This window comes from Megachile rotundata, chromosome 1 (genome assembly GCF_050947335.1).
Source record: "Megachile rotundata isolate GNS110a chromosome 1, iyMegRotu1, whole genome shotgun sequence".
NCBI classification, from domain to species: Eukaryota; Metazoa; Arthropoda; class Insecta; order Hymenoptera; family Megachilidae; genus Megachile; species Megachile rotundata.
Window position 1 is genome coordinate 7689389 of NC_134983.1, and position 23762 is coordinate 7713150.

Sequence of the window (23762 nt, forward strand, 5' to 3'; positions counted from 1 at the left end):
TGCAAAGTTCATACACGCATAAATGATAGCTGTCAATGTGAAGGGTATTCAATTTCCGGTGCCATATCCAATATTATATCAGACGTTTGCACAGTAAATGATGCCAGTGTAGTATATGCGTATTTTCGAATATTAAACTGTCTTTTTCGTTCGATGTAACTAATAAAGAACTAAAACAATCGAATTACTGAAGAAACCAAATAACATGTCAATTTTTTGTTTATTTTAAAATTGAATAGCAATGTACTTTACTTTAGAAATGAATGGTTTGAGAGGCATTAGGTTTGATCAAATCTTATCGTAACATGTGATAGAGCATATGTCTCTCTCCAATCAAAGTAAATAAGCACTAAAGCAATCTAATAACTGAAGAAACCAAATAACATGTCAATTTTTTATTTACTTCAAAATTGAATAGCAATGTTTTTTACTTTAGAAATGAATGGTTTGAGAAGCATTAGGTTTGATCAAATCTTATCGTAACATGTGATAGAGCATATGTCTCTCCCCAATCTAAGTAAATAAGCACTAAAACAATCTAATAACTGAAGAAACCAAATAACATGTCAATTTTTTGTTTATTTTAAAATTGAATAGCAATGTACTTTATTTTAGAAATGAATGATTTGAGAGGCATTAGGTTTGATCAAATCTTATCGTAACATGTGATAGAGCATATGTCTCTCCCCAATCTAAGTAAATAAGCACTAAAACAATCTAATAACTGAAGAAACCAAATAACATGTCAATTTTTTGTTTACTTCAAAATTAAATAGCAATGTTTTTTACTTTAGAAATGAATGATCTAAGAATAGTTAAATTTGACAAAATCTACCACGTGATAGAGCATATTTTACTCTTGAAATAACTGAGTACAACAATAAATTATAAGAAACTACTAAAATCAATGTTTTTGCAAAATTAATATATTTAGAAATATTTCTTGAATTTTTATAATAAATTTTAAGTTCAAATTTCTGTTCTGACAGAATTAATTCAGACGTTAAAACAGTAACTCGTATAAGAATGAAAAAAGGATTAGAGTGAAGTTGATGGACAATGCAAGTATGATTCATTTCATACTTTTTAATTGTTCAAAGCATGAATGCCTATAAGTATATTCCATGGAATGTCGTTCATTTTGAATGTTGTTACGCCACTGCGTCGTAATTTAAGCGGAACGTTTATGGCATTGTTGTGAAGCAGTGCTTGGCGTCGTCTTATAAAACCAATTTCGCGGGTATTATGCAAGCTGTCAGTCCCATAGGTGAGTTATGGTGAACGTTGCCTGCAGCATAAACACCGTACCACTGTTCCTTATATTTACAACAATTCTCGTTATAACATTTAATTGGTAGCCTCCGTTTTTCGATGTGTTGTAACACTAATTTAGTTCTTGAATGTACCTCCAATTTGTTTGAGATATGTAATTACTTTCTTGGGATTAAGAAATTATATTTTATTTTTTGTGGACAACGAAACAAAATTTATCAAGTGCCAAGGTAAATTAGAATTACTGTATAATGTTATTAACGCTGACTAAAATTTAGGATAAGTGGAACTTGTATATAGGTCTTGATATAAGCGTTATAAAATAGAAAATTATGTAAACAGTCAAAATAAGAAACTTGAAAAATTGTATTGTAAATATTATTCATTTTGATTATATAAGTAAGTCTCTGTATTTTTAATAAATAAATGTGAAGGGTAATGTAGGAAGCGTAATATGGAGCATTGATGCTTTACGCCATTTGTTTCAATTTATAACACAAGAACAATACAATATAAGAATAAAAATATATTTCAAATTTAAAATAAAAAGAAATTTCGAAGCCAGATATGAAAATAAATTATAAATAATGTTAAATATCAAGAAAAAATAATTTTAGAGATCCAGTGGAACGAATTGGAGACCTCTGGCGACGAATCTGGAAAGCACAAGCGACCTTTCTCTCCTGCGAGAAAAGACAAAGCCAACTTCGCTGACATAAGATTTTGAAACGAAGTAACTATACTTCCTTAAACTTTCTTTTCCGAAATATTCTGTATGCAATTATACAACTTACTTTGCAATTTGCTTCCCATAATTTCGTACAAACTATTCGAAAGTTTAAAATCTTTTTTATTTCATCCTCTTTGATTTACATCGTACGATAATTTAAAATTACAAAATTCCCAAATCTCAATTTTTCCAAGTGCCAATACTTCCAAATCCCAACACTCCCAATTCCCAATTTTCGCAAGTGTCCATTTTTCCAAATCCCAATATTCCGAAATTCCATTACTCCCAAGGCCTAATATTCCTAAATCCCAATACTCCCAAGTCCCCATTTTCCCAAATCCCAATACTCCCAAGTACTCATTTTCTCAAATCCCAATACTCCCAAGGTCCAATATTCCCAAATCCCAATACTCCCAAGGCCCAATATTCCCAAATCCCAATACTCCCAAGTTCCAATATTCCCAAATCCCAATACTCCCAAGGCCCAATATTCCCAAATCCCAATACTCCCAAGTTCCAATATTTCCAAATCCCAATACTCCCAGGTCCCCATTTTCCCAAATCCCAATACTCCCAAGTCCTCATTTTCTCAAATCCCAATACTTCCAAGGCCCAATATTCTCAAATCCCAATACTCCCAAGTTCCAATATTTCCAAATCCAAATTTTTCCAAATCCCAATACTCCCAAGTCCCCATTTTCCCAAATCCTAATACTCCCAAGTCCCCATTTTCCCAAATCCCAATACTCCCAAGTCCCAATGTTCCCAAATCCCAACATTCCCAAACCCCAATACTTCCAAGGCCTAACATTCCCAAATTCCATTACTCCCAAGACCCAATATTCCCAAATCCCAATACTGTCAAGTCCCAATATTTCCAAATCCAAATTTTTACAAATCTCAATACTCCCAAGTCCGAATTTTCCCAAGTCCCAATATTCTCAAGTGCCAATACTCCCAAGTCCCAACACTCCCAAGTCCCAATACTCCTAAATCCCAAAGGTCCCAATATGTCTCTCAAAATTCATTTCAGATTTTTCTAATTCCATTCTCCTTATATTAAATTCCTTATAGTAAAAGCCAATTCCTTAGCCATCATTTTATGCACGAATAAGAATATAACCCCAGCATTTATACCATCATTAATGCTCTGAAAATTCCGTTCATAAGCGACTCACATTGTCCGAATTGTAAAGAGAATAATATATCTCCCGTGACTCGTTATGAAATATATTTTTGACCAAAGTCATCGTACACTTTGTTATGGGTTACATCGTTCCACAGACAGAGACATACATAAAACATATATTCTATCTGTTTGTAAAACGTTGCCATTCTTTCGATCTATCGGATAATAAAGCAGTCGTGTACAGTGTTCATGGCAACGAGTAGAAAACTAGTATCTGAACGTCGTGTTTAACTCCATTGGAATATACGACGCTATATCCGGAATTTCGTTCCAGACCGTTAAGACACTAGATTCCACTTTATCGGCACCGTAATGGTTATATAGCTGTTAAAGTTGCCCCTCATACAACTTTTCCAATCTTATCTTCACGTATGGCTTCTCTCCTTCCCTGTCCCGCAACTTTCCTTCCCGTACACTCTTTCTCTCGTCGTGGAAAAGCGGAAAGGATTTAGTTAAATTGGACTGCATGCGAGGAGCTGTCGCTGAGATTTGTTCGGGCATCAAAGAGCGCTGACCGTTGTAAAAGCGCTCGTGCGAGGCTCGATAGAAGTGAAGAAATCGAGAAACCCGGGCTCAGAGATACGGAGAAGGTAACCGACGTCTTTCTCTCTTTTCTTTCTATTTGGGGTTGCCACTGAACGCGTCACTGACCAGGTTGTCGATACGTGCTTGCCAACCCCATTTGACTCCATCATCCTCTTCTACCGGTGAAACTTGAAATTGTATGATACTTTCAACTGGATTGCTACAATTTACCTAACTTGACTCCTCTCTGGGCGTTCTAATGCTGCTTCTTTGTTTTCTAATGCTTTTCGATATTTATGCGCCTATTAACCTGAACTTTGATAGCTAGGATGAGAGTAACATTCGCTGCGACATCTGTCGAGTTTACAGTCTTATGGATTTGTGGATTTGTGGATATGTGGATTTGTGGATATGTGGATTTGTGGATATGTGGATTTGTGGATATGTGGATTTGTGGATATGTTGATTTGTGGATATGTGGATTTGTGGATATGTGGATTTGTGGATATGTGGATTTGTGGATATGTGGATTTGTGGATATGTGGATATGTGGATTTGTGGGTATGTGGGTATGTGGTTTTATGAATTTGTCAATTTGCGGATTTGTAAATTTGTAAATCTAAACTGTATTTATATATTTCTAAATGTATAAACCTCTACATTTCTGAACAGAACAATTTAGGAATATGATAATTTTGTGGATTGCCTACTTTCTGGGTTTCTAAGTACATGCATTTAAAATTACTTCAACTCGAATTATTTGCATTACCATACCTCTCTAATTCAAAGAGTAGTAAGACATTTACAAGTCAACGATCACCGTGTAAATCGAATTTTCACCGTTGCAACCTCTGCAACTCGAAGTTTACAATTACACACAGTGATCAATAACTGCTACAAGCAAATAAGGTTCTCCACAAAAAAATCCAAGATGTAGAATAACATTTGATTCATATGAAGCTTCTATTTTACCCTTTCAATACATAACCGTTCAGAATTTACCGTTCTGAACAGTATCAGTAGCGGTAAATTGTTGGAATTGTTGGAATCTCTTTAACCTGATTATTTCTCTTCCTAACTGTTCGTGCACGAAGTACTTCCGACAGGGAAAGCTTTCGCAACGTTCATTATTGTTAGATTTTAATAAGCTCTAGCGCGTTGAAAGCTATTAAACATGATAGTATTTTTTAGAGAAAATGGTGGTGCTGGGGATAGAGGGTTCATATGAAAATACGCTGTACGTAAAACATTTTAATAGCACAAGTGTTATAACTTTTTTCAAGATATGTATTAAGGTTTTGAAGATTTGTATTAAGATTGATTAGTTAATTTTACTTAAGATGTTAAGATTAATCTTAACCAGATTATATTACCCCAAAGATTAACCCAGAGGTTATATTAAACTAGAGGATAGCAACAATTTATCCAGTTATGATTATATATAAAATTTTTAATATACAGGATGTGTCACAACTAGTGTACAGCCCTGAAATGGGGGGTAGCTGACGCGATTCAGAATAAGATTTCCCTTTACACAAATGGGGTTTGAAGCCTCGTTTCTGCATTATTAAGGAAAAACGCGGACCAATCAGAGCGTGAGGACTATTACGCGTTGGGTTATTACGCGTTGGTTAACTACGCATTAGATTATCATGCGTTAGATTCCTACGCTTAGAATTACCACACGTTGCATTACTACGCGTTGGACTAATACGTGTTGAATATCCACACGCCGAATTACTACGCGTTAGATATCCACACGCTGGATTACTACGCGTTAGATTACTACGCATTAAATTCCTACGCTTAAAATTACCACGCGTTGCATTATTACGCGTTGGATTACTAAGCGTCGAATATGCACGTGCTAGATTACTACGCGTTGGATATCCACACGCTGTATTACTACGCGTTGGATTACTACGCGTAGGATTACCATGCGTTGCATTACTACGCGTTGGACTAATACGCGTTGAATATCCACACGCTGAATTACTACGCGTTAGATATCCACACGCTGGATTACTACGCGTTAGATTACTACGCATTAAATTCCTACGCTTAAAATTACCACGCGTTGCATTATTACGCGCTGGATTACTACGCGTCGAATATGCACGTGCTAGATTACTACGCATTGGATATTCACACGCTGTATTACTAGGCGTTGTATTACTACGCATTGGATTACCACGCGTTGGATAACTACGCGTTATCCGAAGCTGCCGCTCTCGCGTCTGCGCATGCGTAATCCTCGCGCTCTGATTGGTCCGTGTTTTTCCTTAATAATTCAAAAACGAAGCTTCAAACCTCATTTTTGTAAAGGGAAATCTTATTCAGAATCACGTCAGCTACCACCTATTTCACGGATCAACACTAGTGAGACACCCTGTATTTACAGTCACAATATTTATTATACATTCGGTGTGTTAATACAAAGCTGAGAACGTTGAAAACACAAATATTAATAAATACCTATGAATAATAATAAATAAGGTTATTAATATAAATCTATATTAAATACATATCAATAATGAAAATGTTAAAAATATTGTCTTCTCTAGTAAACTCAAGATATACATATTTATCCTGTAAAATATTTGTACAAGATGCGCATTTACAGTTTCAAAAAAATGTCAAACGCATCACCATATATTCAGAATGTAATGGGACAGTTACAAAAAAAGGGCGCGTAAACTTTGGAATGTCACCGTCAATAAAACTTATCTACTTAATGTGTTTCGTCGTTATTTTCTTCAAATGATAATTTAATAGTGGAATTATCGTTAAGAATGTCAGTAGGTAAGTTCGTCGTAGATAAAACTGTTGTTATGTGGTATTAACGATCGACAATCTATTTATTCATACCAGAGTCAGACAATAAGTTATTAATAATTGATGACGATAAATTATTACTCTAAAAGAATATATGAAGCAATGCTGTAAAAACAAGATGTCATTTTCTTATATAAATATAGATAACTGGAAAAAGAAATTGTAAAAATAATTTTATTGCAATTCTGAAAAATGTGATTTAATCATTCGTGTATCATGACGATTAACAAAATATTTTTTATTTTAAACTCTGAATTTTTACAGTTTTAGAAAACTCTCAGGTTGTAACTGAACAACTTGTATTAAAAAATATTTAATTTTAAAATATTTTTTAAATAGTTTAAATAATAAATTTATACTAACAATGGAATAAGCTTGTTCTAAAAACAAAAACTTAATTCAAAATCTGGAATCAGTAAATGAAGTATAAATTGTCAATGATATATAAGAAGAGTGCTAAATTAATGAAACATTATAATAACTCATTTATGAAAAATGAGAAACAATTCAACTATTATGATCATCCTAACAAATCATCTATGATATTATCTATAATAATTTAATTAATATTTTTAGATATTTTTCTTCCGTTAACTATGATATGCTTAAATTAATATTTCAACACAATTTTAAGGATGAGGAGAACTTTAAACAGAATATTCATCAAAAGTTTCAATGTACACATAATAAATTTTTCATTGACACTAAACACCTTTCTTTTCAAATTATGCGATACATAATACCTGCACCTACAGTTATCCGTGCCAGGGTTACAAGCAGGTATTTACCTAACCTGTATGAATTTGTAAGCATAGTGGTTTTCTTCAAATGTATACGTTCATCGTCCACATAGTGGTAAAGCATGCAATGTAAGCATAACATTAGCAATTTCTATTCTTTTCTACTATTGCAAACGGTAATTTACAAGCGGCATAAAATATCACGATTATTTATTTCTTCTGTACTAATTAGTATACAACGTTATAAAACCCTCGTGACATTAAGTAACGAGCAGGAATAAAAGTTGCTGCAAATGTATTCTCGCTTTTCATGTCGTATCAAAAACTAATTTATGGAACAATGTTCGTATCGTTTGAAGTAGTTGTTAAATCACAAATGCTTAAACAAACGCCGACACAACGGACAAAGAATATCGTTGAATAACAAGCTAAGAATAAAATATGTAATATCAGTATAACATTGGCAGCGTGTTACTGTCGTTATCCATGTTATTTCAAACGCGAAACGTTTAAACGAAGCAATGATACAAAAGAAAATTTCGTGTGATTTATACGATAAGAGTACTAGTTACATATTTTGTTGAAACTAGTATTGGTGCCAAATGTTTGTAGTCGCGGTCTGTGCCAATACGGTCGGTAATAATTTTACTGAGTTTATTAAAACTGGTCGACGTATCTAATTGCCTGTCGTGCAATCACTCTGCAATTTATGTGCTACATGCTGAAAATTGCAATCACGATAGTCGGTGATTTTTCACGTGTCAGGAATTCAGTCCATTAATGCGAGGTAAAATTAGCATGAATAATACCTTGTGGCGTGAGACAATAAATGCCGAATGAATTGAAACGAAAATATTGTTCTTCTAAAAGAAATTTCATGAGAATATCTTAGCGAATTTATTTAGAAAACTTGTTCCTGTGTGTAAACAGAATTAACAACTGAATTTTATTGAGAAGTGCTTTTATAATGAATGCGTCAATATTTTCTTCCTAATATTTAGAATCACAAAAATATTAACTACTACTTAATTTCTTGTACGTGTAATTATACGTAACAGAGATATATCGTTCAACTTCTATTTACACTGAACTGTGGTACAAACTTTCCGTTATTTTATTGTATAAATAAATTTTGAAAATAACTTTGGTCCACGATATCGATTAATATAGTCGGCTAATCTTATCTTTTATTAAATAGTTTTTGGTCCAGTAAGATTCTGGATGAAATGTACAATATTTCATTGTTTTCTTCTATTATCTCCTGCGTATCTTCCATGTTATAAATAAGCTGTTATATCCTTTGTGGTGAAATAAAATGTTCACTGTTGTGGATGACCAGGGGACACAGTCAAGAATCTGGTCTCCCTAGGGATAATACAGCAATCAAGGGGGAAAGGTCTATCACTGGTCGATTGTTGAGGATTTGGAAATTCCAGGATAAGCTAAAAATTTGGAGCCACTTCATGATTTTAGGATTTGGGGTTCCACGAATGTTGAAACCTAGGAATCTGAGAATATGAGATTATAAGAATTTGTGAATTTAGGAGTTTGGAGCGCTAGGAATTTGATTTTAGGGATTTAGAACGTTAATTTAGTGATCTTGGAATAAGGGATTACAAGAGTTTTTGAGTCTAAGGATTTACGCTAGAAATGTTGAGGTCTAAGAACATAGGATTATAAGAATTTATGAATCTAGGACTTTAGAGTGTTGGGAACTTGGCATCTTTTGAACATGGGACTATAAGAATTTGTGAACCTAAAGGAAGACCAGAAATTGAGAAACCTCGCAATGCGAGAATCAATGGATTCGCAGAAACCGAAATTCGAAAACAAAGATATTTGTAAACTTCGAAACTTAAGAATACCTCCACGACAAAATTTCTTCTAGAAACCTTCAAAATACAGATTCGTATTGTACACATAAAAATTAAAATAAGCAATTAACACGTTATAAGCGATGTGTGAAGACACAGTCGTTTCTAGTTTGACGAAGATCGGTCAATGGGTCAAAAATCACTTAACCACAGTTCGAACGCGCGTTATTCAATTCACGCTTAAGTCAACGATAATAACATCAGCCGGTCGGTAGACGGCGTGCAAAGTCAAGGGCTGACGTAGCGGCAAAGATTTACGGGCACGGGTCGGAGCATGCATCCTGTATGAATGTCGGGGCAGTTTGTAATAATTCAACTCCGCGGCCACACCTCGGCCACTTCCCGTCTGCAGTCTGGCAGGGCACGACCACCGAGCGGACTGCTGCTCCGTTGCGGAGGGGTTTCCGGTAACTGCGCGGTCGACATCTCTTCTCTTCCCATTCTATGCTCCCCTCTTTCTCCCTATCGTCGACTCTGCTGCTCTCTCTGTTCATCACTTTTCTTCTTCCCCTCTTTCTCTGTCTCTCCTCCGCGTCCACGCCCCCGACAGCCATCCTTATCCGAGCGAGCCTGACCCGAGAGAGCGAAGAGCCCTGATATATCGGCCGCACACATTGCACTGGATGGAACGCAATATGTCCGCCGAGAAAGGCAATAACCATTAGGTTCCGAGAAAACTGCCCCATTTCAAACGACACGAACGGTCGAATATCAGGAAATTTATATCTGCTAGCCTTTCCTCCCTCCCTGTCTCTCGCTCTTTACCCCTGCTGCATGGCTACCACCTTCTTCGTCCCATTCGTCGAACCCGAGCGCGAGTCCTGAAGATCGAGCTGGCTTAGAGGCTCTGAGACATATCGTACTGAGTGGAGACGGTTATAAACGTTCGGGTAACTCGCTGGGGAGGTTGGCCAAAGTTTTCGTGTGGGACCTTATACCGACGAAACTGGAGGCCGCGTTCGCGTTCCCGTTTTATACCACCGGATATGAAGTGGCGGTCACATGCCTGTGGCTAACCGCTACTGCTACTCATTCGGTTGCACCGATTTCGAAGGCTCCGTTCAAAAGATGTCGTTTGTCTCTGTGAAACGCTTTATTCTACGTATCCAGTTCACATCATGTAGATATTGCAGGGATAATTAATTTATCAAATATTTTTTCAGGTTAACAAATATCTATCATTTTTTCTTTAAATCAGAACTACACATTTTTCTCACGAGTAATTACAATATCAAGTGTATAGTTTTTAAGATATTTCAAATTTTGTAGTTTGTAAAACATTTCAAATTTTATAATTTGTAAGACATTTCGATGTTGAAAATTTCTCGAACTGTAACACTGTTCTTTCAGGCTTTTCTAAGCAGAGTTTCAAAGGATCGATCTACCGAAGAATGTAATTCCATTATAAATGACCTTCGTTTGTCGTTCCACCCACTCGTAAAAAATTTGTTTACATCAAATCTAACCCTAGAGATCCGACATTCACGTGAAATATTTTCACGTCAGTTTATATTTCAAGATGTTAGTCAACCTTATAACAGAACTCATTTCGGGTAATGTCTCCATAAAGTGTAGTTCGTTAACTATTGTTCATCTAAAGCTCTATTCAATATAATGACGACTAAGTGAACATCAAATATGAAAAGAGAAGGCTGCCATAACGCAGCTAATGGATCTTAATGCTCTTGTTGGTGGAACAACACTGTAATAGTATATTCACAGAGTGATTAACTTACGCTAAATGTTGTATTAAAATTACCCGAAATTTATATGCTTGTTTAATGTCTGCGTGAATAAAAGACTTTTACTACGTTCAAAGACGATAATGCAAGCTCTGTTCGCGAGATTTGAGTATTTATATTGTCGATAAAGGATAAACACATTATCTGCCTGATATAAACGGCGGATTTATGGCTAAAGCCGAAGCGTAGGCGTCGTACCGTCGACTGCAGGAGAAATATTACGCGTTGCTCTTTACGTGCGTTGACGGCCGACAGCTGTCGTGTAACAAACGTTCGTAGCGATACTCATAAACTAGACTTACGCTAAAAGCCTTCATCGTCCTTTCTGCGCCCCGTCTTCTCTATTCAAAGATATCAGCAATGTCAACTCGCGTTTTCGATCGAATTACGGAACGTTGATCCACAGGTTAATCTTTTCTTATGTCCTTCGAAAATTCTGTACATGTTCTACGTAATATTACTACTGAAAACAACGTGTATCATTGCTAAAGAAACCTTGTGATTGACTTTGCTTTATAGACAATTTTACAATTTTATAATGAGAACATGCTGACGATCATCTATCTCGCAAAGATATGTAGGTTTCTTTAGGGTAAGGACAGATTAACTTGAAAGTTTTGGAAGTTTATAAATTTTGAGAGTTTTCTGTATTCAAGAACTTGTAAACATGTGACACTCACTCAGTAATGACATAATCAGTCTATTACATCTCAAATAATCAATTAGTGATTGCCACATAGTCAGCTCAAATCTTCGACAAAGTTAAACAATGTATTAAATAATAAAAAGACTAAAACAAATAAAAAGTATAAGATCCTTGTAGCGTCCTTGCGACTCGAGTAAAGCTACACAGCTAAAAGTTTTTTGCTAAATACATTTGGCCGAAAGTCAATTTTTGCTGGTAAATAAAATAGTACTATTTAAGAGAATAAGGGAATATTACTAATCGCTTAGCGGCCATGTAGTACGAAAAAGTACCGACTGGCAATAATATTAACCATTAAGAGGTGAGAAGGAACAAATCCAACGGTATGTCGTAACGTAGATCGAGCACGAGACTGGAGGCAAGTGGGTACAGCACGGATCTGCAGGCAGAAATTGCTTTTCCCCTATAAGGCACCATTATCACGTACCATCTTGTTCGAATGGCTTCGTAAAATGCCAAACTGGGAACTCAGTATTGCTGTGTCCAGAGCTGCGGTCAGCTTTGACCGTTGCAAAAACTCTCCTCTCCTTACTCCTCCAAGGAGGAGTCTTCCCAGTCTTCCTCCTCTCTCATAGAGACACGATTGCACGTCGAAATTGTGGTTGCTCTTTCTTCGGATACCCTCCTTACATCGTCTCTGGATCCTCGGCTTCACGCTTTCTTTCTCTAACGCGAAGCAGAAACGCGTATCTTCAAGGGTGTTTCGAGAGTGTTTGGCGCGGACATCGTCTGGCGAATAAGGGACGCCAGTTGGTGATGGAACGAAGAAAGAGCGCGGGTAGCTCGACGTAATATCACCAGACTACCTTACACATGCTGGCCAAATATAACGGTACAACTTTTGCCAAATGATGCCATTCGTTTAATTTCTTGGAACGACCGAGCGGACGTTTTCCTGGCGAAATATTAATAACGCAACCATACCCTTAAACCCTCTTAGATATGACTGCTACTGTAGGAAACTTTGTTGCACCTTTGTGTGGAAAGATGGGGAGAATAAAGGATTTGTAATAGTTGATGTTCTTATGTAACCATACTGCAATGTATTATTATACAATGTACAATGTAGATCAGTGTAATATGTCATTACATGTGCCAATGGTAATACGACCATTGTTGAGGTAAGTCCTGTTATTGGACATGTAAATGATCTTTTGAAATGTTTATTGCTATTAACAAAGGATAGTGTTTATCACTATTGAAGAAGGTTAGGAATTAGTGATATTTGTAATGAAGATTCAACAATGCTTGAAAGACAGGAGCAAGAAATAATTACTTTGTTATCAAGAGTTTAATGGGATTTTATCATTAATCCAACATGTTCTTCACAACAGATTTTTATTATTTTGCTGTATTTGGAGATTAAATACTATCAAGAACGATAGAAATAATAGACTGATTTTTAGTACATTAAACAAGCATAAATGAGCCTATTATTGGGCATATAAGAATATAATCTTTTAGAAATACTCACTTTTTGTTAATATATAAAAAATGTCTGGCAAATCATGTTAATTTCTATAAGTTTTTAAGTAACTTAGTTTTTAAATGTAACATAGAGTAAATACATAGTAGTATGATTACACATACATATCTCGGATCATTTCTTCTTGAAGATCATTTTTATAAGACACACCATGTATATTCTCAACCGAAGCAAGCAATAATATTGCCTGTGATGGTACGTAGGAACGAAATCGAAAAACTTTCAATCCTCGAAGGAGCTATTGTAACAAACGTAGCCAATAGACGCCACCTATACTTCTAGACGTGATATTGCAATAGAAACTCACCCTTGAGGTGTACTGTAGGGTTGAAAGCTATAATAACGATATCGTTTTTATTTCATTCCACTGTTAAACAGTAATAAAATTGAATATATAAAATTCAACATGTTGCTTTTGTACATGTTACAACATCTACATTTTTCGTTACAATTCAACAGAGAAAACCATATGCAATATAATACAATAGAATGTGTCAATCTAGATATTTAATCTTTCTAATATTAAAAAGACATAAAATATTTTATTCTTCACTGTTCATTTAAAATGTTTTATTACATTAAATCTTGAAAGGCCAATTAATTATAGTAATTTTATAAATAATTTTTGTTAGTGTATGTTCACTTTTGCTTTACTCAGGAAAACTCAGTAAATTTTTCTCTTTATGGAAGCAATATTTGTATTTATGTAAAAGAGTGCAATTTCAATGTAACCCTTTTCTTAATTTGTATTAAAAAATACTCATATTTATTTAATATTTAATATTGTGATTTTATCCTTGAGGTGACATTGAACATAACTGTACCAGTATTTCTTCCTCATTTCCTTTTTCATTACTGATATTAATCATTTTATATTTTTATCAAATAAAACCAGTATTTCAGTCCTCATTAAGATTTTCTAATTTTTCTATCTATTAAAGACATCCATAATTACTCACAATCATTTCACCTACTAAAAAAGTCACAACCATAAATTATAATTAAAATTATGAAACCCTGACAAAGGCTGATAAGGACTAAAACTGATTGATAAACTAGTCATGCGTAAATATCGATAGACACTGATTACGCCTAAGATTGTCTAACAAAAGCAACACGAAACACTCGTATTTAATATTAGCAACAGTAGTACTAGCACAGAGATAGAAATCTCATCAATCATCGAACGCTTAAATGATCATACCTCCAGATTAAAAGGCGTTGATAATAAAAAGTATTTCGGTTAAAATTCTCGTATGCCGGTTGGCATTTTACCATACTCTACCGGTTTGCATCGTTAGTAACCATTAATATTGATCGTCGGTGCATGAGGGGGTGCAGAAGGGGAGAGCCGAAACGAGAGCGATGACAGCATCTGAAAATGATTAACCACAACATGTTATACGGTACTAAACTAGACTGATGCTCATCGGGTGCAGGGGTTCGAAAGATGAAGGTGCTCAGCGTGAGTATTGAGACGTTCATTAGCGGCGGGTACGCTCTCAGCGTGAGTTGATAGGCGCGATGGCGTTACATGTGGTTAAAGGGGAGAACGGGAAGGAGAATCACCACCATTGACGAAGGTGATGAAGGGTTGTCCCCTGTGGCGGTCTTTCCTGCTCCTGTGACCTCTGCCACTGTGTTATGTGATATACAGTGGCGACCAACTACATAGTACTTAACGCTTTAACGACGGGACACTTGGAGACTTATGCCTAATTCGAGGTATTAACTCTAAAAATTTCTGTTTAGTACAGTCAAATTTAGATTCTCTAGGAAAAATGCAATGGAGAAAAGAAGACATTTATTAGGAATTTTTGGAGATAGAGAAACTTGGGTTTGAGTTGATGATATATGAATTTGAGCTACTAATTTGAGAAGTTTGGAATTTGGAGACGAATATGGAAGTGGAATTTAGTAGGCTATAAGTTTGGAGATGAATTTAGAGATATAGGCATTGGACACTGCAGGATTTAGGGATTTATGTATATGGAAATGTAGGAATATAGGAATTTGAGGACCTTAGGAGCTACGTATCTACGAACACGTAAATCTGGGTCCACAAACTTGAGCTACTATATGTCTAATTAAATTTCTAATTTTTCCTAAAATTTCTAGATCCCAAATTTCAAATCTATTAGAAATGAGATAATTTTGAGATGAGTAAAGAAAGAATTACTGTTTGAAAAAGGGAAGATTTATTATTGAAGGTCCATTTATAATGATTGAAGGCAAAAGATAAGTCGAAATAATCTAAAACTGATTTCGAAGAATGTGTAACATGACTTCATAAAAACCTTGCAAAATAATTTTAAATTTCAAAAAATTCTACTTGTCAAATTATAACAATCTTGAAATATGCAAAATACAATAAAAAATCTTAAAAATTAAAAAATATTGTTACAAAGAAAATCGATAGTAAACTCATCACAAAATAATCGAAGATAACAGCATAATGAAATACTTGCAAAACAGAGTAAAATAAAAATTTAAAGTTATTAAGACATCCTTGCAATCTTCATAAAAATACTCTAATAAATTAAGTATAACTACTTTCAATATCCCCGTGATGGTCGCTATAAAATATAATTGAATCATTAATTTTCTGTTTTTATTGTAGGCAGTAATTAACAAATAAAAATCAGGTTTTATGTCTACATTTGTTACACGAGGCAATATCGTAAAGAAGAAAATTCAGATCGAGTTGAAAATAACGTGGTATGAAGATCACTGGACGTCCAAAAGACAGATTGTACGTCAATGCATCAGTGCGTCAATAAATGGAGTTAAAAGATGAAAAAAGCAAAGGAAAGAAAGTTGTTCTGATCGGTCTCCTCGTCGCCTGGTTCGATGCATCATCCGTCTTCGTCCGCGCGGTAGCTGGATCTCTTTTTGCGGTTCCATCCAGTTCCTTCGGTACTCTTCTCGTTCCACACACCGTTGTGGAGGCATCATTAGCCGGCATTGTACTCGCAACGGGCATATACTCGGTCGAGGTAAGAGTTACCGCGACACCCGCTGCGCCACGGCGATCTGCGATAGAGTTAATGATGCTGGGACCGCGGCGATTTAACAATAAGCCGCATTATTTACAGTCGGCTCTCGGCTCCATTACCACTAGTTGTCCGCTTCACGTGGTCGCACTCCTTTCTTTTCTCCCTCCTATTCTGTTTCGCTTCTTCTCGACAATGTACCACGGCCTCCGTCCTTCTCTCGTGTTCAACCTCGTATCTTTTGCGAGCCGGCTTGCATTACTTCACCGCGAATGCTTGGGGAGCAATATTAAACCTTTATAATCAGTCGGCACCTACGTCGTGTAAATGTATTTATGTTCTGAACTGACTATCGTGCAATGAGCACTGCAGCTGTTGAAACGAGGATTATGAACTGCTGTCAATTCTGAGTAGAGTGATACTGATTTTTGTACTGTTCAAATATTTCACATAGTTTGCTTCGGGAGAATTATTTGGACTTGTACGTGCTGAAGTGGAGACAAACGATGTACGGAGTGGACCTGTCATCAATGTATTTTTCTGTCCTCGATTTCTGGGACTTCGATGTACTTTTCTGTCCTTAATTTCTGGGACTCAATGTATTTTTCTGTTCTCGGTTTCTGGGACTCAATGTATTTTTCTGTCCTCGGTTTCTGGGACTCCGATGTATTTTTCTGTCTACAGTTTCTGGGACTACTATGTATTTTTCTGTCCTCCGTTTCTGGAACTTCGATGTATCTTTCTGTCCTTAATTTTTTGACTCTGTTTTCACTTTCTGGGAGTTCAATGAACTTTATTTTGTGGGACATTACAAATTTTTGTTTCAATCAAAATATTATTCAAGCGTTCACATTCATTGTGGTTGAAAAATATTATAAAAGAATGAGAGAAGTAATAATATATTTATAAACAAATAGTGTTCAAATCAGTTAATAGCTAAATCATCTTCAGGTTAATATGGTAATCAAATGTAGACGCAGAAGTTCGGTGAAACGTCTCGTATTATTTATTAGTAAATGTTTACACGTATTCTGTGATAAAGCTGCTGCTATCAGCAACATAACTTTTTCGTTCTATAAACTGAAAATTCCAGGAAGTGCGCATTCAAAGTTAGTCAATTACACGTCCGATCTTTTCATAAATTATTTATTCATTGATTCGATGTGACGTGATATGTAATAGAGCAGGAAAAGTGAGAATGTGTGAATAATGCATGTGAGCAACACGTGTTCCTATCGCGCAATAAACGCGCGTGTATTAAGCGAGACTGTACTTATACTGATTATAATGTATTTATGCTTCGATTTGAATAAATGAGTAATGATACTTTAAAATCAACTCTTATTATTAATTATTTTCTGAAATTATTCTGCATGTAAGGTTATTGAAATATTAGATTATTAATGAGGGCTATTAATAAGGTTATATATGCGTAGATTATTCATGAAAATGTCCAGGTGTTCTTGAAATGAAAATATATTTTTCGCACTAGTTTACAAGGTAGAATAAAAGCGAAACTTCTTTTGTTGTTTTTAATTGTAGAATGGTTTCTTAATGACAGTTCCGCGTGTTACGACGCTTGTTAATGTTGAAAGTTTTTGTAGATTGTGTTCTTTACTGGAAAAGTAATATTATCGCCAATTTTTTATTTCCTTTTTACTGATTTACGATGTGATATATGTAGAATGATACTTCTGAAGTGTATTTAAATTTCTGCTTGTTTAAACTATAAATATTTACAACTAAACTTACCAACCTATAATAACTTTGAAATTAAAATTAAAATAGACAAATAAATAAACGATACAATATAAATTAATATATGAATTAATTCTTTATCAAGGCAAAAATCAACAGATATTTCAGTGAAAGCATTTCAATAAATATTATTATTTAAAATAAAAAAATTCTGAACAGGTTAAAAGACCAGTTTTAGTTTTAGTGATAAAACTTAATCTTACGTTTGTTGTTAATTCTATAATTCAATTATAATTTGTAGTACAGTAATTTAGAGTCGGTGTTCAAAATTTACTTTTAATTCTGTATATCAACAAAGATTATTTTCTACTTCTTCCTCGTTACAGAAGTGAATATCGATACTTCTCTCTAGGGGATTTATTGTAATTGACGGTGATAATTATTGGGCGGAACGTTCATCAAAACGAAAAGTTTAAGAGTCGAAGGAGAGTGTCTCAACGAGGGTGAATTTAATTGTCTCAGTTATTCTTACTTTAACGATCATTAAATACCATGAACTCGCAGTGATTCAATTACATATTTCCTTTACAGTAACACGTTCATAAAAAGCGAAATTCAATTCGATTGTTATCGACTGGTTTAACCCCGGGAACACAAAATTGATTAAACGTTACGTCTGTTTGATCTTGTTTCATGGAATTGTAAAAAATAGCGAACTTGTTGGAACACTAGAAAACGAAATTGTATAATCCCTAGGATTACGGCTTTGATTGAAACTCTGGCACATATTTCCCAAGCGTGTTGTCGCGTGTTACCGTTTTGGCCACCGGTTTGTTGAAGATGTAACAAGCAACCTCCCATAGCGGCTATCAGCCTTTACCCGAAATTAAACCTCACTGAACTTGAAACCCCTGAAGTTATTACCCCACTGTTGTTCTCACAACTTTGCACGATACGTTCGTACTGTATATTACAGATTCCACGTATTCGATACAATCATTACTTTCCATTTTCATTACATATTAAGTGACTTTCTATGATTGTATCATTCATTTTTTACTGACTTTAATTTTTCAGCAAATTCAGTTGTATAACAAAATTCCTTACAATATTATGAATAAATTACTATTTATTTTTTTTCACTTATTTATTTATAGTCGTATCAATCGCTCATGGGTTATTAGCTGCAGAGTATGTTTGAAAATAGGACATTGTAATTTAATTTAAGCTATAAATTTCATTTCTGAAATTGAGAAAATTTTTTACTATGTATATCATTTGTAATAGTGTTTGAAATTTTTTAACTGATATAAAATTGGAACAAAAGATTTATCACGTAGAAAATGGTAAAAATGTAACAATTTTACTTTTCATTCATAAAAATTTTTTTATCAGAAAAATTTTATATATCCCAGAAAAAATGCAACATATTGTCAACACTTATTTAAAATTAAAAATAAATTCGTAAAAAATTTTGCCATCTTAATTAGGTATTCTGAAAAAAAATTGATACGACTTTAATATAAACAGTAATAAAATAATATTGCTGTTATAAAATATACGAACTACTAATAACATCATTATTACATTATCATTTCAGTGTTTAATTATACATAAGCATATAAATTACACGAAAACGTTAAATAATTTATTTATTGAGGTTGAACAGAACTCAAGTTTAATATACTTCACGAGAACCGCGCATTTTAGTATCTATTAAATTGACTCAGTAAATTTATACCAGCGAAGTGGTATAAATAGGCTTTCATATCTCACATTCACTGTAGATGAATCATCCGTGATAATTATCAAAAATGGGAATGTGTAAATTCAGCTTGATTCATGAGTAGAAAGTTTTGAGTCATTCAAGATTTTTTCCTTGTCGAGGAATTTTTTAATATTACTAAGAACGGATTTATATTATTTTATATTATATATAATTGTATTATTTTCTTAATTCTATAATTACAAAGAACAATTAACGAGAGATGTCTATTACTATTTTTTCCATAATTTCGCTAGGTAGCCAATTCCACTACTTCAACTTTTTCCTTGCTCAGATATTTTATTTCTTAAAATTTTTAAGATAGATCTTGTTACTAAGAGCAGATTAATGTAAGATTATTTTCTTAATTCTAACATTTCAAAGAACAATTAACGAAAGATGTCTATTACTATTTTTTGCATAATGTTGCGTAACCATCCAGTGAAAAATCTTAAGAGCTTCGACCGAGCAACAGGAATAACTTCACCAGATTATCCGTTACTTGACGTAATTTACGTATTTTGACGCTTCCGAATATCTTAAATTAAACGCAATTAAATTTTTTCTAGAATAATCCGATGTACCGTCGCTTATATATTACACTATATTTCAGATCATTTCGCAATTTGAAACACGTCGTATCTTAAAGGTTCATAAAGTGTGAAGATAACACTCCTGAAAGTTTCTCACGAGAGTGTTCAAGAAAAGTGATCAATAACTATCGATTCAAACTGACTAGTTAATCAGCATAAACCGAAACGGTTAACTGGTTTAAACTGACACAGGCAATAGGTTTAAACTGACGCAGTTAATTATAATCAATCGAATTCTGATACTGTCAAAACTGGTTCCTTTGAAAAGTATCACACGGAACAACGTGCTGAAATTAGGTTGAAAAGTGCAAGACTAGTTGCGTGTCTCGATTTTTAAGCATCGAAATAGCTGTCAAGATTAATTGAAATGAAAGGATCACGAAAGACTCCGAAGCCGGATACCGGTGACACCGGATAGATTAAAATATAGCCATTTGCTAGCGTCGAATTCGATTTAATAAATACATCGCGTCCGTCCTCCCCCTCCCTTAATGAATTCCTGATTTATCATCCATTAAGGTGTCAGGCAGCGCTCGGGTTTCGTTGCTCGGCTCGGACTGGCGGAAATTTATGTGGATAGGTGTGATTAATGCGATGTTCGCGGAAACACACGGACATCTGTGTTAATGGTGACGGATGGCTGCGCTAATGGTGTCAGCCAGCGTCAGGCGTTCTCGTCGCGTTCTCCTCCGTTGACTATAGACCTCCACAGACTGTTTTGTGGGATTGAATTTACGCTCACCTTATGTCTATCTACTTTCCACAGAATTTTTCCGATACTACTTCTTTTTACCTATTTTCAATGAAGATCATTATGTTTAACTTCTAATGTACTCCCAAACGTAAGAAGCTCTTATCATACGGAATACCACGTAATGTTAGAAACCGGGAGCAATTTAATTTAAAAAAATAAGATGATCTTGCAAAATAATTTCATCTTGAAAAATTAAGGAGATTGTAATTTTCACAACCAAAAGACCCTTCATAATTTCAAGTCTATTAGTCTTAAAATTTTGTGGAGCCCTCAAGGAAATTTTTAGGGAACTTTACTTCCTCAGTTTTATGTCCTACTTTCTTAAAATAATGTAAAAGGTTTCTCGAAGAATCTTAACCTACGATTTATTTTATGTAAATCTCATCATCATAATAGGCAGGTATTTTTTAATTCGCCATGTTACATTTTTTGTTCCGTTAATTACGTATGTATGTATGTATTATAAAAACAGCAGAAGAAACATCTGATCTAACGCTTACCGATCATGTTACCGACAAGCGGTGTTTCTAGTCATTGGCACAGACAGCGGTTAATGGTAATTAATGTTAATGAATGCTAGATTGGAGATTCCATTGATTAATTGCGCGTGTTCCGCTGTACAGAGTGAATAATGTTACGCCTCGAAATAATAAGTTAATTTGTCCTGCGTTAAATGTAATCCCATCACGAACAGGTAGCAAAAAAGGTAGCATGCATTTTTCTTCGATAATAACACTTGCACTTCCCTTTAACTGCAACCTGCAGGATGTGTTTTATCTCTGATAAAAAAAAATTGCAATTAAGGTTGTTAATTATAAATTGAAAATTTTTTAGAGATGTGCGATGATAACGTTTTTGAATTATTACTGTACAAAGTAATAATGGTGTTAAAATTTTTGGTTCTTGATTTTATGAATTTTTGTATTTTATTAATTTTTTTCGACTTCTCTTTATTGATCTAGTGTTGTAGTTTTTTTTGATAACGCACTATTATAGCGCGTTTTGATAGTTTATTATTGTAGTTTATTTTTAATAATTCAGTATTATAGTTATTTTCAATGATTCACTGTTATAGCTCTTTTTGGTGATTTAAGACTATAATAATTTTCTATTATAGCATTTACAATGTGTTAGATTTGAATAGGGAGTTCTTAAAAATGTAGAGATGTAAGAAGAATAGAAATTGTAAAATATGGAGATAATGAAAAATATAGAGGTTTGAGAAATATAGAGAACTAGAGAAGAGGATGTAGATAAATTTGAGGATATACAAACTTAAGATATAGAAGACAGTAGATTCTGAAATCGACTTTTATTGCAGCAAACGTAAAGAATAAAATTACATAAAAGTAAGTAATGATTCAATAACAAAAACGTAGAATTCCTATCCAAATATCTACTAAATCACATAATAACGAGAAAGTCCCACCTAATGGACCTCCTTCATGTACACACACAAATAAAAAAATATTCCAAAAATTATTAATGAAACATAATGACGATTTTATTTTAATGGAATTTACGTTTGTTTTCCATTAATTTCGTATCAATAATATCCAGCTAAAGAAGTTAAAAATGAAAAATAAAAAGTGCGTTTAAAAATAGTGAAGGTTCGAGAAGGCGATAAATTTGTAAAGGCGTCAAAGTAGCTTCACAAGGAAGGGTGTCGAGAAAGCAGAAATAATTTTTCCCAAGCAAGATACGCGCGATTACCAACGAGCTGAACGAAAACTACCCCGACATAGGATGGTCCTTGAATGGAAAGGGAAGGAAAGCTGCGGAACGCGTTAGGTAGGCAGGTAGGCAGGCAGGCAGGCAGATATTGAGCTCTATATTTCCATAAGCTGATATTTACGCGGCAATATACGCGGCCGTGCCCGCTACTTTATGGGCCTCGTAAATATAGCGGGCCGCCGGGAATTGGCTGGCAAGGCGGCTGCGATCTCTCTCTCTCTCTCTTTCTCTCCCTCTCTCCCTCTCGCTGTTTCCCTCTTCCTCTCTTTCTACATTCTCCATGCCTGCTTGCCTGCCCTCATCCGGTGCAAAGACATAAATCGCCGCCAATTGTAAATAATACGCGACGTATGCTGATCTTCGTGTTCTACGTACGCGAGTACGTTTCAGCTGGTACGTGTAGACGCGTACAGTCAGCGTGGATAGTCGCGTAAGAATTCAGGCTTGCGGAAGATCGGTAAATTCAGTGGCTGTCAGGCGAGGAAACGAGTACTTAATCCGATCGTCCGGGTTGCAGTAGGGAATTTATGTTTCCCGCCGCGTCTACATTCCAAAAGTTGTCACTTATTTTTATAATATTCTTATACGGGGTATTTTTGGAATAAGATATTGTTGGAAGGTTATTCTCGGGTAGAAAGATAACGATTATCGGAGAAATCGGTGATCGTTATTAGAAATTATGGTACCTGTGTGCTTAAGTGCAGAGAATTAAGTTGCATTTTAGAATATTAAATAATTTTTTAAATAAACGTATAGACTCTAGTTAGAGTCATGAAATAGAGATATCGATTTTTCAGCTAAATGCATATGCAGAAATTTAATTTATAAGCAACGTAACCTTATTATACATTATTATTACGTATTAACCTTATAACTAACATAACCTTATTACAAGACAATCAATTTTAATAACACATCATTTTATGTCCATGAAGCATCATTCAATATACTTTCATAAATGGCACACATGTATTACAATAATATGGAAAACAAATATCACTTATAAATAATGCAGATGCAAATATTAAAATATAATACAATTACAAAATCTTTGAATATGTATATTAAGTGTTATTTTATTTATTAACCTATTTGTTGTCAAACTGCATTTAGAATAAGGTTAAGT

General features: G+C 34.5%; 1 protein-coding gene and 1 long non-coding RNA gene across 15 annotated transcripts in view; one reads left to right on the forward strand and one right to left on the reverse strand.

Annotated features, from left to right (window-relative positions):
* LOC105661785 (uncharacterized) overlaps positions 1-23762 on the reverse strand; it is a 351630-nt gene that overhangs the window by 185216 nt on the left and 142652 nt on the right. The window contains exon 3 of one of the 14 annotated variants that reach the window (XR_001095031.2): positions 13071-14474. The exons of the other annotated variants lie outside the window; for them this stretch is intronic. The gene's annotated coding sequence lies outside the window, so the exon portion shown is untranslated. Of the gene's footprint in view, positions 1-13070; positions 14475-23762 lie in introns of those variants that run through there. 14 annotated transcript variants of the gene reach the window in all.
* LOC143265055 (uncharacterized) overlaps positions 2310-23762 on the forward strand; it is a 50752-nt gene continuing 29299 nt past the window's right edge. The window contains exon 1 of the long non-coding RNA XR_013039166.1: positions 2310-3781. This is a non-coding gene — a long non-coding RNA (uncharacterized LOC143265055). The remainder of the gene's footprint in view (positions 3782-23762) is intronic.